The sequence below is a fragment of the Aotus nancymaae genome, unplaced genomic scaffold (assembly GCF_030222135.1).
Source record: "Aotus nancymaae isolate 86718 unplaced genomic scaffold, 86718_ANA_hifiasm-v0.15.2.pri h1tg000079l, whole genome shotgun sequence".
NCBI lineage: Eukaryota > Metazoa > Chordata > Mammalia > Primates > Aotidae > Aotus > Aotus nancymaae.
This window is the reverse complement of record NW_026988494.1, coordinates 11,254,421-11,270,020: the sequence shown is the minus strand read 5'-3', so window position 1 is coordinate 11,270,020 and position 15,600 is coordinate 11,254,421. Positions and strand designations below refer to the sequence as shown.

Here is a 15,600-nt window from a genome sequence, read left to right as displayed (position 1 = left end):
GCTCTCCAGAGCTACTCTCCTCTCTTCTTCCCACTGGGTAATTAAATGGAAGAAAGGTGCCAACGAAAGGAGAGCTTGCAAAATACTTTATAATCTGGACCATTTGCCAACATCAGCTAGTGAGCAGAGGGGAAAATCTCAAGAGTTGCAAAGATGTGCAGGTTTGTTTCACGGAACCTTCCCGGAAAAGCCAATGCATTGATCAAATTAAAGATTCCCATCTGAAAGAGATTGCCAATAGGGGTTTTCAAAGAATAATATCTACCAATGAAATGTTTTTAAGAACAGAAATAGAAAGTTGTTAAAATTAAATGAGTAAGAAGAGAAAAAGAATATACACTTAGAAATAACGTGACCTGATACATAACATGTTCAGGAAGTGAAATGTAATCAACAACAGATACAAAGCAAATTTTTGGCTGTCAGAAAAAAATACAATATCTAAAAAGTAAACAAAAATTTACTAATAGTTTAGTAACTTTTATTATTCTAGGGTCTTGTTATTGAACCAGTTAAAATTAGATTTGTTTGGCTGTTCTAGTCCAAATGCTCCTCTAAGAAAATTTCTCTCCCAAGCTGAAGATGTGAAGGAACTTGCAAAGTGGTTAGTAACAATCATTGAAAAGTAATTTATATTTTTTAAAAGCCATTGATTACAAGAGACATCAAGATGCAGTGGGAATGATTAAGAGACTTCTTCTCAGATGGGGAAATTAAGCAGAGAGGAAAGAATGAGCCACCCAGAGGGCTTTCAGATCAGAAGAGTCTGTGGATTTAAAGGATCACTGTATTTCCATGGAGATTTATTTGAGACAACAAAGCTGAACTGAGTCAATGGAACAGAAAAGGAAGTCTGAAAGACACAAGTGAAACAGGGACTAATAAAAAAAAAAAGTAGTGAACAAAGGTGCTACCCTGGACCTGGGTGATCAGCCAGGCCTCCCTTGGCTAACGTCACCAGAAGAGGTCATATTGCTTGGTAACAGGGATGCAGTGACTGGGATGTCTAGTTGTGAGAACAAAGCAGAAAGATGACCTTTGTAAAAAGTCCTTAACAATGTTTTAAAGTGGCAAGAAGAAATATGAACATTTAGGACTAAGCAGGAATAAGCTAGCCTACCTATTATTTACAGGTCAAGAAGGGAGATTCGGCGATTTGTTAGAGCTACGAGCTAGCTGTGCTGTTCAAGGACATCCCACTTACCCTAGCCACATGTTCTTTCTACTGCAGAACAGGTGGTGCTAAAGAAGCCTTTGTAATTGGTAGCTTGAAAGGCTAAAAAGTGATCTGTTTTCATGGCATTTGCCTTGGGAAAGCACATTAATTCTCTAACTTTTGTTCAATAGAATGTAATACAATCGAAGCTCCCATATCTTTGCACAAGATAAGGACATCTCTGCTTTGAACATCTTCTCCTTCTTTGTCTGCCTTGAAAACTTAACTTCTCTTTATTCAAAATTCTGCTCAAAAGCCTCTCTTTCCGATGCCTCCTCCAGTCTCCCCAGTCGGAATCCATATCCTTCTATTCTAGGTATCTTAAACACAGTTCTATTTTGTATGTATCACTTGTTTCTGTTGTGTTTATTTGCATATGCCTGTCTCCTATACTAGACATTGAATGTCTTGAGAACAGACGTGGTATTTCATATGCATTTATATGTCAAGTACATTCCATGGCTCCTGGTAACATAGGAGCTGTTTAGTTAATGTTTGTTAAATTGAGTTAATGAGGACTAACCATCTATTGTTTTTGCTTAGGGCTCCCCAGCTCTAGGCACAAAGACTTTGATCCTACAGGCTTAGTCCTGCCATGATATATCTTCAGGGCTCCATTAAATGTGGGATCCCACTTCAAATTTCCATATGTCTCCAAAGACCTCCCCAAGGGAAGAAGAGTAGTCCTGTGTTACATCTCAAGCAGCAGGTTAGTGGCCTGTCACTTGTGAAGATCTTGCATCCCCCACTCCTTCGGGGGCTTTATTCTGTCTCAGTCACCACCAATGCCTTTTCAGAGCTGTGCTGCTGATGCCCACATGGTCACTAGTGTCGCTGCTGTTTCATACCCTTCTTGACCCTCCCTCAACAGCCTGGCTTCCTTGGAGTATCCAGCAGCTTGGGACATATATGCATTGGCCAAATTGTGCTGAATACTGCAGTTTACACTGCTACTCTTTCTCTCCCCACCCCCATCACTTCTCCTCCTCCCTATCCCTTCTCCCCACTCCTAATAAGGCAAACTCTACATAGATTCGATCCTGAAAGTATCAAAATCTAAACATTCTCAGCATCATCCATTCACATAATATCCAATGAGTGCTTCTATGCTAGGTACTGACTTACCACTGGGGAAATAATAGTGAGTAAGGCAGTCAGGGTTCCCATCTTTTGTGATCTTCAGGATTACTCCCTGCTATTAGGGATGCTCAGTCACTCCATGTGGGTTAGGAGATTTAAGTCTTTTTTTTTTCTCTCCTATTCAGAACTCAGATTTTTGAAATGCTGGATTACATTCACTTTCCCCCTTTCTTTACCTTCCAGTCACTTCTTAACCCACTATAATCCAGACCTTCCATTGAAATTTTGTTTTCCAACGTCATCATTGTTGGTTTGTAAATTGCTACATCCAGTAGGTATCTTTCAGCTCTTTTTTGACTTGACTGCTCTGCAGCATTTAGTAGTGTGGAGCACTTCTTTAAATACTGTCACAGACCTTTAAACAAGACCCTCTCCTGATTGCCTTTCCTACCTCTCCAGCAACCCCTCAACTTTCTTCAAAGATCCTTTTTACTGTCTTAAAGGTTTCTGTTCCCTGGGGTCAGTAGCTCTATGTTCTTCTTGCACTTGTGCATTCTCCTGAGATAGTCCTCATTTCCCTGATTTCAGTGCCACTGGAGAACAACTCCAGGGAACACCATCCCTGCACTATTCTAATGCTTGACTTGAACTTCCTCTAACACTTCGTGGTCTCCCTATCTCCCTTTGGGACTTTTGCACTTCACCCACCTGGAACGTTCTGTACGTGCAATGCCTCACATTCTGGGGAGGTGATGCATTTGCCACCACTGACCTCGCCATCTGGGAAGCACTCCTATTATGACCACTATGATCAGACTTTCTCTTGATTTTCTTCCCACCTCCCCAAAAGCAGTTTTCTAATCCCCTTCATCCAGCCTTCTACCTTGACACAATATGAAAGTGCTTCCCTTTCATTCACTACTCTTACGAAACTGACTGGGAAGCAGACACCCTTCTCTTGGATCCATCCTATAATGAAAAAGTCAAATTCATGAATATTTTTCGGTTCTGCAATTTTCCTTTGTAGCAGCAGTGCCCATAAGGTTTTAAACTATGCAGTACCTAAAAATATTCTTAATGAGAAAAAAGTGGTGGAACAATGATTTTGACCTTAACAGGCTTTCAACCTTTTAATCCCAATGAATGATTGATCCAAAATGGCTATAATGATGGTTCTTTTGTACGTCCTTTGAGGGTAGAATTTAACTGCTTACTTTCTAAATGAATGGTGTGTAGAAGTGATTGTTGGGTGTGACAGACCCCACCATGGCAACCCTCCCTAGGGGAAATTGATGGCTGTGCAAGTAGAGGGTTTCTGTTAGAAGCATAATCACCCTCAGGCTGTTGTTTTGGATGCTGTAAGTTACTCAGGATTTCAGAGAAGGGATACTAAATGAAATATTTTATCAGTTCAGAAATGGTCACCCACAAAATATGTATTTATCACTTAAATTTGTTCTTCACCTGCCATGCCAGTTTAGCACTATCAATTTTTTCTTTCCTGTCTGCAGCATTAGGGTTAAGAACTCTGATCAGACACTTACTTCCTCAGTCAGTGCTAAATGCTGCCAACTCACACCTGCCAAACGCTGAAAAGGGCATGCCCTCTCTTCAGTTTTTCCCTTCTTATAGTACTGGCTACATAATTTGAGGAGCCCAGTGCAAAATAAAAAAGCAGAACAATTTATTGAAAAATTATCTAGAATTTCAAGGATGAGTGTGGTGGCTACACCTGTAATCCCAGCACTTTGGGAGGCCGAGGCAGGTGGATCACCTGACATCAGGAATTTCTGAGGCAAGCCTGGGCAACATGGTGAAACCCGTCTCTACTTTTAAAAATAAAAAAATTAGCCAGGTGTGGTGGCATGCACCTGTAGTATCAGCTACTAGGGAGACTGAGGCAGGAAAATCACTTGAACTCAGGAGGCAAATGTTGCAGTGAGCCAGGCTCATGCTACTGCACTCCAGCCTGGGTGAAAGAGCAAGACTCCTCAAAACAAAAAAAAAAAAAAAGAAAGAAAGAAAAGAGAAGAAAAAAGAAAACTCAATACAGTGACAGCAAAACCATAAATCAAGTCCAATGTCCTTTGGAGTAATTGCCCAAGTCCCAGCCCATGAAGGTGGGTCCCCTACTCCCCCGTCTCCCTCCCCTCGCTTTTCCTCAAGGCTGAAGTTTTTTTCTTTCCTGCTCATTTGAAAGATTGTGAAAGTGGAGAGTGCCTTACCTGTGTAGGAGATTCTTCCCCGAGTTCTCATGTCTTCAAGGTCAGAGAAAAAGGAAAGCCTTGCAGATTTGGTGGTGAGAGTAAACCACTTTTCTGAGTACTAAGTACACAGATTATTAGCCTAAAAGAGCCAGAAAATATTTTAATGAAAGTAGCTCTGCCCTGCTAAGGTTAGGCAAAATAGCCTTTTGGTATTATTCAATTTTTAACATTTTCAGAAATTCTGAAAATGTGTTAGTACATTACATACTTATCACGTACCAAATACAGGCTGTGTTTCAGTAACAGAAGAAACATATCTATTGTTTATATCAAACTATTGTCTTTTTCCTTCAAATATATTAACATTTCTTTAAAAACTCATTTATAACTCTTTAATAAATATGAGAACCAGTCCTACCACAAGACTCTGGGGTATGGATACAAGAAAGGCAGCCATGGTTAAACGATTTATTGCTCCCATGGAGTATAACCCAGTATTTCCCTAAATGTGCCCTGCAGATTGCTACTTTTACATGAAGAAAGGACTCTATATTTAAATAAGACTTTGTAATTGCCTGCCACTTTAGAAATCAGCATAAAAGTTTCCTAGATGCCCTGCAGTTAAAAAAGGAAAAGGAAAATGTAACTGCTCCAAGCCAATCTTGTTCAGCTTTTATGTAACAAAGTTGAGAGTTGTTTTCAGTTGCCAGGGACCCTCAGGCCACACAAGCTTCTGAGCATGCCCAGAAGAGCCAAGCTTGCACCCACTGGGGAACCTAAGTGCTCTGAATAAAGGGGACTGAAGTAAGAAGTGGATGAACAGGGTATGGCCGGATTCAGGATCCAATCAGATTGAGCTCTGGCATCACTCCATGGCAAGATCCAGTCAGATCATGCCTTCCTGAATTGCTTGCTGCAAAATCCAATCAAATCATGCCTTATTACCCTATGCCTATAAAACCTGACCCAGACCCTAGCTCTAGAAGACAGTGCTTTAGAAACTACCCCAACATGTTCTCCATGCTTGTTACAAGTAATACAATCCCTTTGAAAAGGCTCTTTGGTTGTGGTCAAGGGGTTGGTATCCACCAAGTGACTAAGCCCACCCACTGTGTAGGTACCAAAAACACAAGTGAAGTCTATGATCTATTTATTTTTGTATAAGCCAGTTTTGCACAAATATATTGAATCACAGAAACATTTATTTGCAATAACTATTAGATTCACCAAAACTGGTAGTGAGCACACTTTAGGAAGTGCTGATTTAATTACTCCCTGGAGATCATAGGAAGGGAATTAGTGTTGTTGAGCACCTTCCAGATTCTATGTGCTATGCAATTGGCATGACCAAACTCAGTTCATAGAACAATCAGCCCTTATATCAGGATCCCTATTTCATATATTAAGTTGGTATGTTAAGGAGCTCTTATGCACATGCAGTTTTAAGTGGTGCTGGGACTTTAAGCCAGTGTCTAACTCCAGAGCCCAGTGCTGCATTCAGAATGAACTGACAGTGAAAACAAAATAACATAAAGTATTTATAACACCTTCCAAATGCATGCTCTCAGTGAGCCTTTCATAAGATAAAAGAATTTTCTTGGTGAATTTTTCACCCATGAAATAATGAATCTGCCTTCTCATGTGGACTACCATCTGTTATCAGGCCCAAGAGACACATTTTTCTCTTCCCTACAAAGCTAGGCTGAACAATTGTATCAAATAACTAAGATGCAGGATGCAGAATCCCTTTGTGGAGAATCAGAGGTCATGAACTCTTCCAAATACTGTTAAATTGAAACAAATATTCAGAATATTACAAATTTCACAAGATTCATCTAGAGATAAATGTGTTAGAAACGTATACTTTAAGAGAAATTTACAGACTTTTATTAACCAGCTAACAGAGGCAGCTGGACCAAAATCAAGGTAGACTTTTGGGCTGGTGTTAGTTCTGTTCAGATCCTGATTTACACTTCATTCTTAAAATGAAAGCTGAAATTTGCTGTCGAGCTTCTTTTTCACTCCATATGAAATAACTCAGTGTTTTATACCTGCTAGTGTTTCCATATTTTCAGGAAACATTTAATATTTAATGAGTGAATTGTTATATCAATTAATATTCAAAGAAGCATTTCATAAATAAAGTCAATCTGGAGTTGAGGCTGCATGCAGTAGAGACTGCTGAAAGCAAACAAGAAGAAATAGAAACACTTGAGGTTAACTAAGAAGACCACTTTGTTAACAAAGGACCATGAGATCTGTGGAGAAAGGAAAGAAGAAAACTTTGAGACCAGATCAGTAGATCAAAGAACGTAGCCTCCAGGGAAGCTGAAAACACAGGTTCCAAAGAGGGGAAAGGGAAAGCTGGTATTTGTGTTTTCCAGGGTCTGCCTTACATGCATATTTACCGGGTTTGGGGGAAATCTATGAATATTCATGAGGGAAACTCTAAATGCATGCGCAGTGGGCAAGCATGTAAGTAGCATGCATTCTCTGTTCATCTTAGGGTGAAGTTTTAACATTAAAATGAGGTAGAATTGGGCTCTTCACAATCAAAAGGTGAACTATAGGGCATAGAGATGTTTTGTGGGCAAGGGCTAGTTTCTGCTCAATTACAGGAAACAAGACCTTATGACAGTTAGGAATACAGGGGTTTGTGACCAATCCCTCTCTACAATAGTCACTTGATTTCATTTCTGGTGTGCCTCACTTTAGACACAGGGAGTTCATTTATTCTGTCAGCCGGGGTATATTTTAATAGCTCTCACAGATCGAAACAGAGATTACAATGAGAGAAGACCTATTTGGAGAAAACTCGATTCATGATGGCAGCACAGGAGGGACCAGTAGGGATTAACTAAGGACATCTGGTAGGTTGACCATGATGCAGTCTTTGTGGAAACGCAGACACAGCAGCTAGCAAGCAGGAGACCCAAGACTAAAAGAGTAACTACTTCTCCTAGCAGTAGGAGGGCCCTGTCGGTATCAAAGAGCAATGTCTCTTTCCAAGGGCAGTGGGAGGGTAAGGGTCGTTACCCATGAGGACTGCTCTCAGAGCTACATATAGTGTGGTCCCCTCATAGGTATAAGATGTAGGTACCACACCAGAGGCCATAGCAAGGGGTCAAGATTAGGAGGCTGAAGAGTGAGAACCAGAAAAACTCTTTCTGGAACACACAGGAGAAGAGCTCCTGAAAGCACTCCTAAAGAGATGGGAGAATCTTTGAGGGTGGCTGATTTCTAGCAATCAGTCAGTTTGAGACAACATAAGATGCTTAACTCTATGTTGCAGTGGCAGGCTGAGGAAGTTCATTAGAAAATGCAATACTGGCCGGGTATGGTGGCTCATGCCTGTAATCCCAATACTTTGGGAGGCCGAGGTGGACAGATCATAAGGTCAGGAGATCGAGACCATCCTGGCGAACACGATGAAACCCCATCTCTACTAAAAATACAAAATTAGCTGGGCATGGTGGCACGTGCCTGTAGTCCCAGCTACTCGGTAGGCTGAGGCAGGAGAATCACTTGAACCCAGGAGACAGAGGTGACAGTGAGCCGCGATCGCACCACTGTACTCCAGCCTGGGCAACAGAGCTGTCTCAGAAAAAAAAAAAAAAAAAAAAGGAAAATGCAACACAATGTGATGATGTAGGGTTGGATGTGTTGGTTATGTTGGCTATTGCTTGTGTTTACCCAGCACTCCATTTCTCCTGTAACAAACATTTGCTCCATCTGATGATGATGGGAGTGGGTATATGACCCAAGTGTGGCCAATCACAGTATGTGGTGCCCATGGGTTGCTGTGATTTGTATAAGCATGAACACACAACTAAGAGCAAGCCAAAGAGACTATATCCTTGAACTTAATGGAGTTTGCTTCAAATATGTAGTAATAAAACCTTTATAATATAATTGGGGAAACTGAAATGCTGCCTGGATGTTTAATGACATTAGGCAATTGCAATGAACATTTAAGATGCACTGATAATATTGCCCTTATCCTTTGTATGTATATACTGGAACATTTATGAATGAAATGATTTGAAATCTCATATTTGAATCAAAATAATAAAAATAATTCAAGGGAGTGTGGGTCGATGAAACAGGATTGTCCACGTTGAAACAGGATGGTGGATGTATAGGGGTGGGTTAATTATGCAAATGAAGCTGATCACATATAAACCCTTTGCATGAAATGTGTATTTGTTTTTGTAAATAAATGTATATTTCTATGCATAAAACATAAAACTGAAGACTGCACACACACACACACATATAAATATATTGCATTTAATATATTTCACATATATAAATATCAATATTGCATTTAAATCTTCAGCCCATCTGGACTTAATTTTAGAGCATGGTGAGAAGTATGTAGCTTTTTCTCCACAAGTAATTATCCGAGCGCCATTTACTAATTCACAATTATTTCACCAATTTGATATGTCGTGTTAATCAAATTCTAAATACTCATGGGTCTGTATAACCTATTCAATTTATTTGATCTTATATTCAATAATCTATAATCTATTCAATTTATTTGATTTTATATTTTAGCACATGTCATATTGTGTTAATTATTATGGTATGCAATGTGATGCAAAATATGAAAGTTCAAGTTTCCTCTTGTAGAAGTTACTCTTATTTTTCAGTGTTTTAAATGCCTTCCTGCTCCTTTACTCTTTCAGATAAAATTTAGAGTAATCTTGTTAAGTTTTTAAAAATTCCAGTTGATTTTTAGATTACAATTCCATTTCATTTATATATTATTTGGGGGAATTTTAAGAATCCTGAATGTTGAATCAGCTTTATGAAAATTGCATAGCTTATATATTTTTAAAAGGCCTCAATAATACAAAATGCATAGTAGTTTTTTCTTTTTAGAAACAGTGGCATGATCTTTCAAAGTTCTGAGTTCTTCATTTTATGTTTCTACTAGATTTTTTTTTCTTATTTGCCCCAATGGAACACATCCTGATTTATTTATTTAGTTTTTATTTATTTTTATTTTATTTTAATATATTTGGGGGAACGGGATGTTTGGTTATGTGTATAAGTTCTTTAGTGGTGATTTCTGAGATTTTTGTCTACTAGACTTTTTTTAAAAACAGGGTGTTTCCTTATTTCTAGTATCATGGTCAATGCAGAATCAGGTAAGATTTGGTTTACCAGTATGACTTTATTAAAGTATAGTATGTGTTTATATTTATTTCTAATGTGTGGGTTTCTGACAAATGTTATCCTATATTTTTCATTTTGATCTCTGCTGTATTCCAGAGACGGCAAAATGCCTATGTTCGGAAATTGGGCTCCCCCTGCTGGTGGATTTGGCACCTTTATTGCCTCCAATTCCTAGAGCCTTTTAAAACCCAATTCTGTTTTATAGCGTCTTGGATCTAAGAGATTAAAGTATTTGCTAACTCCTATGCTATATTGTCTGAGTGGAAAAGATCAATTGATATAAAATTTAGAAGATCATATAATTAATTCTAATATGCACAAACCAAGAACTGAGATGAGTGATTAATATAGTTTAAAGGCAGTGAGCAAGTGGTGTGCTGGTAAATGTTTAACAACCAGCTCTCTGAAAAGCACTGATTTGTAGCATTTGCCAAATTTTCTGGTGTACATACTTACCTGTACAATGCCTCATTCCAAGTTACCAATGTGAAGTCACTGAATGTGGAGTTGGGAAAGATGCTCATAATTTGCTGCCACAAGCTGGCTCCAGCACACCTATAGTTGAAAGAGATGAGAAGGTTTGAGCTGGATTTTATATTCTGCAAAGAATATGTAAAAGGTAATAGCTCATAGTAGAAAAACCATGTGCTTAAAAGTTTGATAAACCTGAATTCAAATCCAATTCCACTGCTTTCTAGCTTTGAGCAATGTGTCCTTTGAATCTAAGTATTAATGTCTTTAAAATGAGCTGATAATACCTACCTTGCAAAGTTATTGAAAAATTAGAAAGGATAATGTGTATAAATCACTTCAGTAGAATATGTATTTCTAATAAGTGGTGAGCTGACTACTCAAAGCCGCCAGAGGATAAGATGCTCAGACACAAAGATGCTGAAATTGGGACTAGCACGCTGAGCAAACTCTTGTCCTCTAAACTCAGAGAGTTTATATCTAGGAAGAGCAGTCTGCTTAACTGGCTATGAGGAAGTCGTTCTGGTCGTAATGAGAGATACATATTGGATGAATGTGGAGCACTAATATCAGATAAATATTGTATCTAAATTTTTGTTTTCTGCATAAGAAGCAAAGAGAAGGAAATTCATTGTCAAATAATAGAGAACACATCGCTTTGGGATCTCCGGTCCTGGCCTAATGGCAGAATTAACAAGATATATCTGTTTCCTTGTTGTTTCTTTCTGTTGGAGTGGATTTGTTTCTAGTCCTTACTCTTAATAGGGAGCGGTCCTTTGAAAGTCCTGACTTTATGTAGGCCCCTTCGTTCCACTTCCCATCTGAGAAAGACTCAGACTTCATTCATCTGCCCTCTCCTTTTTGATATTAACAGAGATGCCCCAGGTAACTGAAGATCAGCAGACTTTTAGATTGCTGAGACTAACAATGCATCCTCTGGAAGTCAGAGCACCACTGCTCGAAGCTTCTCACTGTGTTTTTAGTTCCAGGTTCATTTCTGAACTGGGTCTACATTAGATAATAAAAAATATATTATATTTTAGCCAGTATTGCTAGGTGCTTTTTGTGGAAGGATTTACAGATTCTCTCCTCCACAAGCAGTATGGACTCATGATAGCTGTCAAATAAGTTTATCCCTCTAATCCTATAGGCCAAACAATCCCCAATTCTATCAGTTAAACCTCCCATTTCAAACCAATCCAAACTCTTGCCCTCCCACTCAACTCCCAACCTGCCCCTAGTCTTCAACCTCAGTTTCCCCGAGCCTATCCAATCCCCATACCCTTTGATCAAACTGGAACAATCCACAATGCAAATACTGCATGGTGTGAAGTCCACTACAGTAAATGCTTTTTTTTTATTTGAAGAATAATAACAAAACTATCAGGAATCCTCACAGAAAAGTTTTAAAATGATTTTTAAATGACTCATTTATAAATGATTTTGTTAAAACCCATCCCATAGTAATTTCTAATATTTGTAAAACCCAAACTTATACCTGAAAGTTTCAGTAATTGAGAACAAAAGTAACATCTCAAAACCCCAATAAAAACAAACAAACAAACAGAAACACACTCTTTATATAAAGTCTCACACTAGTGTAAAATCCTTAGTCTTCAGTGCCGAGTCCTTGGTGTAAGTCTTAACTTTTTTTGTTTGTTTGTTTTTGTTTTAAGAGATGAGGTCTGATTATGTTGCCCATTCTGGCCTTGAACTCAACTCAAGTAATCCTCTGCTTTGGCTCTCAAAGTGCTAGGATAACAGATGTGAGCCACTGTGCTCACATTTTTAGTGTAAAGCTTAGGGTAAAATATCCTATTGTAGAAGCTTCTATCATGGTCAATGTAACATGTAAAATTGACTAGCTTACGGTACCCAGATGTTTGGTCAAACACTAAACTGGATATAGCTGTGAAGGTAATTTTAGAATAAAATTAATATTTAAATCAGTAGACTTTCAGCAAAGTAGATTACCCTTCATAATGTAGGTGGGCCTCATTCAATCAGGTCTTAGGAGAAAAGACTGAAGTGTCTCAAAGAGGAAGAAACTCTGCCTCAAGACTTCAATATAGAAACCCTGCCTGGGTGTCCAGCCTGCAGATTTTGGATTCAGGTCTTCAACTTCAACTCTTGTTGAATTTCCAGCCTACTAGTTTGCCACACAGATTTTGGACTTGCCAGCCTCTATAATCATCTGAGATAATTCCCTAAAATCAATCAATCAATCCCTTTATTTCTATTTCACACAAACACAAACAGGCATACATATATATTCTATTTCTCTAGAAGATTTTGACTAACACAGTCTCTATTTTTAATATTAAAACTTTAAATTTCAAGAAGGTAGATATCAATACCTTTCATTTCAATACCTTTGAAATGAAAACGTGAGTGTGTTGAGTGTGGTGTACATTTTCCAGAAGGGCCAGGACCTGACCTTGCAAAGTTTTACCAAAGGGAGTGCTCCCTGCACACAGCTCTGAGTCCTAACTTCATGTGAGACTTTCCAGCAGATTCCTCCTCTCACCCTTTGCCTCTAGCATGGCTTTATTCCAGAACCTCTGTCAAAATATAGTTTATGGGTGGGTCTTCTGGTTTAATGAAGAGATAGAGATTCCAAAACTTCTCATCAAGGCATGTTTGCTTGGCTCTCCAAAAAATGTATTAAGCTATTAACACATTCTCGGCACCGGAGCCACCTCAAAAATGGGTTAAAAGATGGGTTTAAAAATATCTTCTTCTGGCCAGGTGTGGTGGCAAACATCTGTAATCCCAGAACTTTGGGAGGCCGAGGCAGGTGGATCACCCAAGGTCAGGAGTTCGAGATCAGCCTGACTAACATGATGAAGCCCCGTCTCTACTAAATACAAAAAATTAACTGGTTGTGCTGGTACTTGACTGTGACCCTGGCTACTTAGGAGGCTGAGGCAGGAGAATCGCTGGAACCTGGAAGCAGAGGTTGCAGTGAGCCAAGATCACACCACTGCACTTCAGCTTGGGTGACAAGAGTGAAACTCCATCTCAAAAAATAAATAAATAAATACTTAAAAAATAAATACCTTCTTTTCACACTCATCAGGAAGGCTATTATTGAAAAATGGAAAACAAAGTTGGTGAGAATGTGGAGGCCTTGGAAACTTTGTGCAGTGCTACACATACTACAAGAGAGGTGAGTACTGAAGACATTGTGCTGTATTACGTGAAATAAGCAGTGCACAAAAGGATAAATAATGTATGATTGCACCTATATGAGGTACCTAGAATAGATTCATTCACAGAGACAGAAAATAGGAGTTACCAGGGACTGGGGGAAGAGATTAATCAGGAGTTATTATTTAATGAGTACAGTTTCTGTTGGGATCATGAAAAAGTTCTGGAGGTGGGTGGCGATAATGGTTGCCTAATGTGAATGTCCTTAATACCAATGAATTGTGCACTTCAAAATGATTTATATTGGTAAATTTCATGTTAATGTATATTTTACCACAATAAAAATGTACCTTCTGTGAATCATGCACATGTGTCTAGAAAAGCTTACACTGTTGGTAGAGATGATAACAGAGAAAATAGTGAGAGTCCATAATTCTATTCCGAGGAGGGGGACTAGTCCAAATGTTTCTCCAGTTTGACTAAGAATTTGAAGATAATCAAACTTGTTTTGACATTTATTAAGTTGATGAAAATGATGAGATGGTACAGTCAAAAGGTAGAAATTAATTTTTTTTTTGAGACTGAGTCTTGCTCTGTCGCCCAGGCTGGAATGCAGTGGAGTGATCTCAGCTCACTGCAACCTCCGCCTCCCAGCTTCAAGTGATTCTCCTCCCTCAGCCTCCCAAGTAGCTGGGACTATAGGTACAGGCCACCCTGCCCGGCTAATTTTTTTTTTGTGTGTGTGTATTTTTAGTAGAGACAAGGTTTCACCATGTTAGCCAGAATGGTCTTGATCTCCTGACCTCATGATCCACCTGCCTTGGCCTCCCAAAGTGCTGGGATTACAGGTATGCGCCACTGCAGCTGGCCGAAATGAATGGTTTTTGTTATTTCTTCTTCCTTTTTGTAGTGTTGGACAGTTTTGTATTTTCTTTGGCTCTGAATGCATGCAGTCTTGAGAGAAGCAGACTCCTCTACTTCTGAAGGTCAAGGTGGTTGTGGCAGTTCAGTTGCTCAAGTGTGCAGTGTGAAGAAGGAAGGAGATGATATAATTATTGCTTCTGCACTTACTAGTTTCTTGACCAGAGTAAAGTGCTTAATCTTCTGTGCCATGGTTTCCCAGCCTGCATGTCTTCTCACTTTAGTTTGTAAACTAAGACTGGCCCTAAATCACAGACACCCAAAATATTAAAAAGTATTACTCATTCTTTTACATTGTGGGTTTTTTGCTCCTTCTGCATCAGATTTTGACTGTTTATATGGCTGACTCTGAAAGCTCTAGACAGTTGCTCAAAGTGAGTACTCCTGTCTGCTCTGGTTATAATCTCATCCCCTTCTCTTTGAGAAGCAGATGCCAACTTTGGGTGGGAAAGGGCCACCACCCTCTCCAAAATGCATCCCTCTGTGACCATAAAACCATGTCTTTTACAGCAGAAATGCTTACTTTCCCTAGTTAGCTACATTTTTCCTATAAAACATTTTACTGTTCAAGATCAAGCAGAGCAATACTGTTCTATAAGTTTGTGATTTCCTCGGAAACCACAGGGGTTGTGTGAGGATTTATGTTCAGAACATTTATAACCCTATAAAACATGAGGTAAAATATTTCCTTCACAAAAGAGGTGAAAATTCTGACCTGTGCTGAGAGATGGATAGGAGTGGAGGATCTGTGCATCTGTAAAATAGCACTTTCAACTAACATTTTAATTGCATCAGATAAATTTGAGACAACCAAAATGCAGTATATCAGAGATGAGGAGAAATCTTTATCAGGATATAAAACTAACCATCTGCACACTTACAACAGCCCATCATGGGGCACCCAAGATGGATTTATACCAAGAGTAAAGATTATTTGCATGTTACAGCTCACCTAGGTGGTACTAGCCCAAATTGGGACCAGTATTCTCTTTAACGATACTGAAGTGTGAATGTAGTCTATTTCCACATAGATGAGATAATCAAACAATTTGAGCTTCAGAGAAGCTTCTGAAAGTGGTCAAAAGCACTCGCTAATTCAAGAAATTATGGTTACTGAAGTTTAGTAAACACTATCTATGCCCTATTGGTTAGCTCAGAAGTTGAGATTGGCCTTATGAGAGAATATGGCAACTAACAGAGACAGCAACTGATGGGAGAAACATTCAATAATCAATTATTAAATACACTACTCATATAGTTTGACTGTGTCCACACCCAAATCTCATCTTGAATTTTAGCTTCTATACTTCCCAAGTGTTGTGGGAGGAATCTGATAGGAGCTAATTGAATCATGGGGGCAATTTCCCCATA

The 15,600-nt window shown here is 38.9% G+C and overlaps 1 non-coding gene across 3 annotated transcripts in view; it reads right to left on the bottom strand.

The window, feature by feature from the left end:
- Positions 1-15,600, bottom strand: part of LOC105726351 (tRNA methyltransferase 9B (putative)) — a 196,547-nt gene that overhangs the window by 95,070 nt on the left and 85,877 nt on the right. For all 3 annotated transcript variants that reach the window (XR_010339638.1, XR_010339637.1, XR_010339639.1), the window contains 2 exons: positions 10,144-10,242; positions 4,522-4,642 (listed from right to left, as the gene is read on the bottom strand). This is a non-coding gene — a transcript (tRNA methyltransferase 9B (putative)). The remainder of the gene's footprint in view (positions 1-4,521; positions 4,643-10,143; positions 10,243-15,600) is intronic.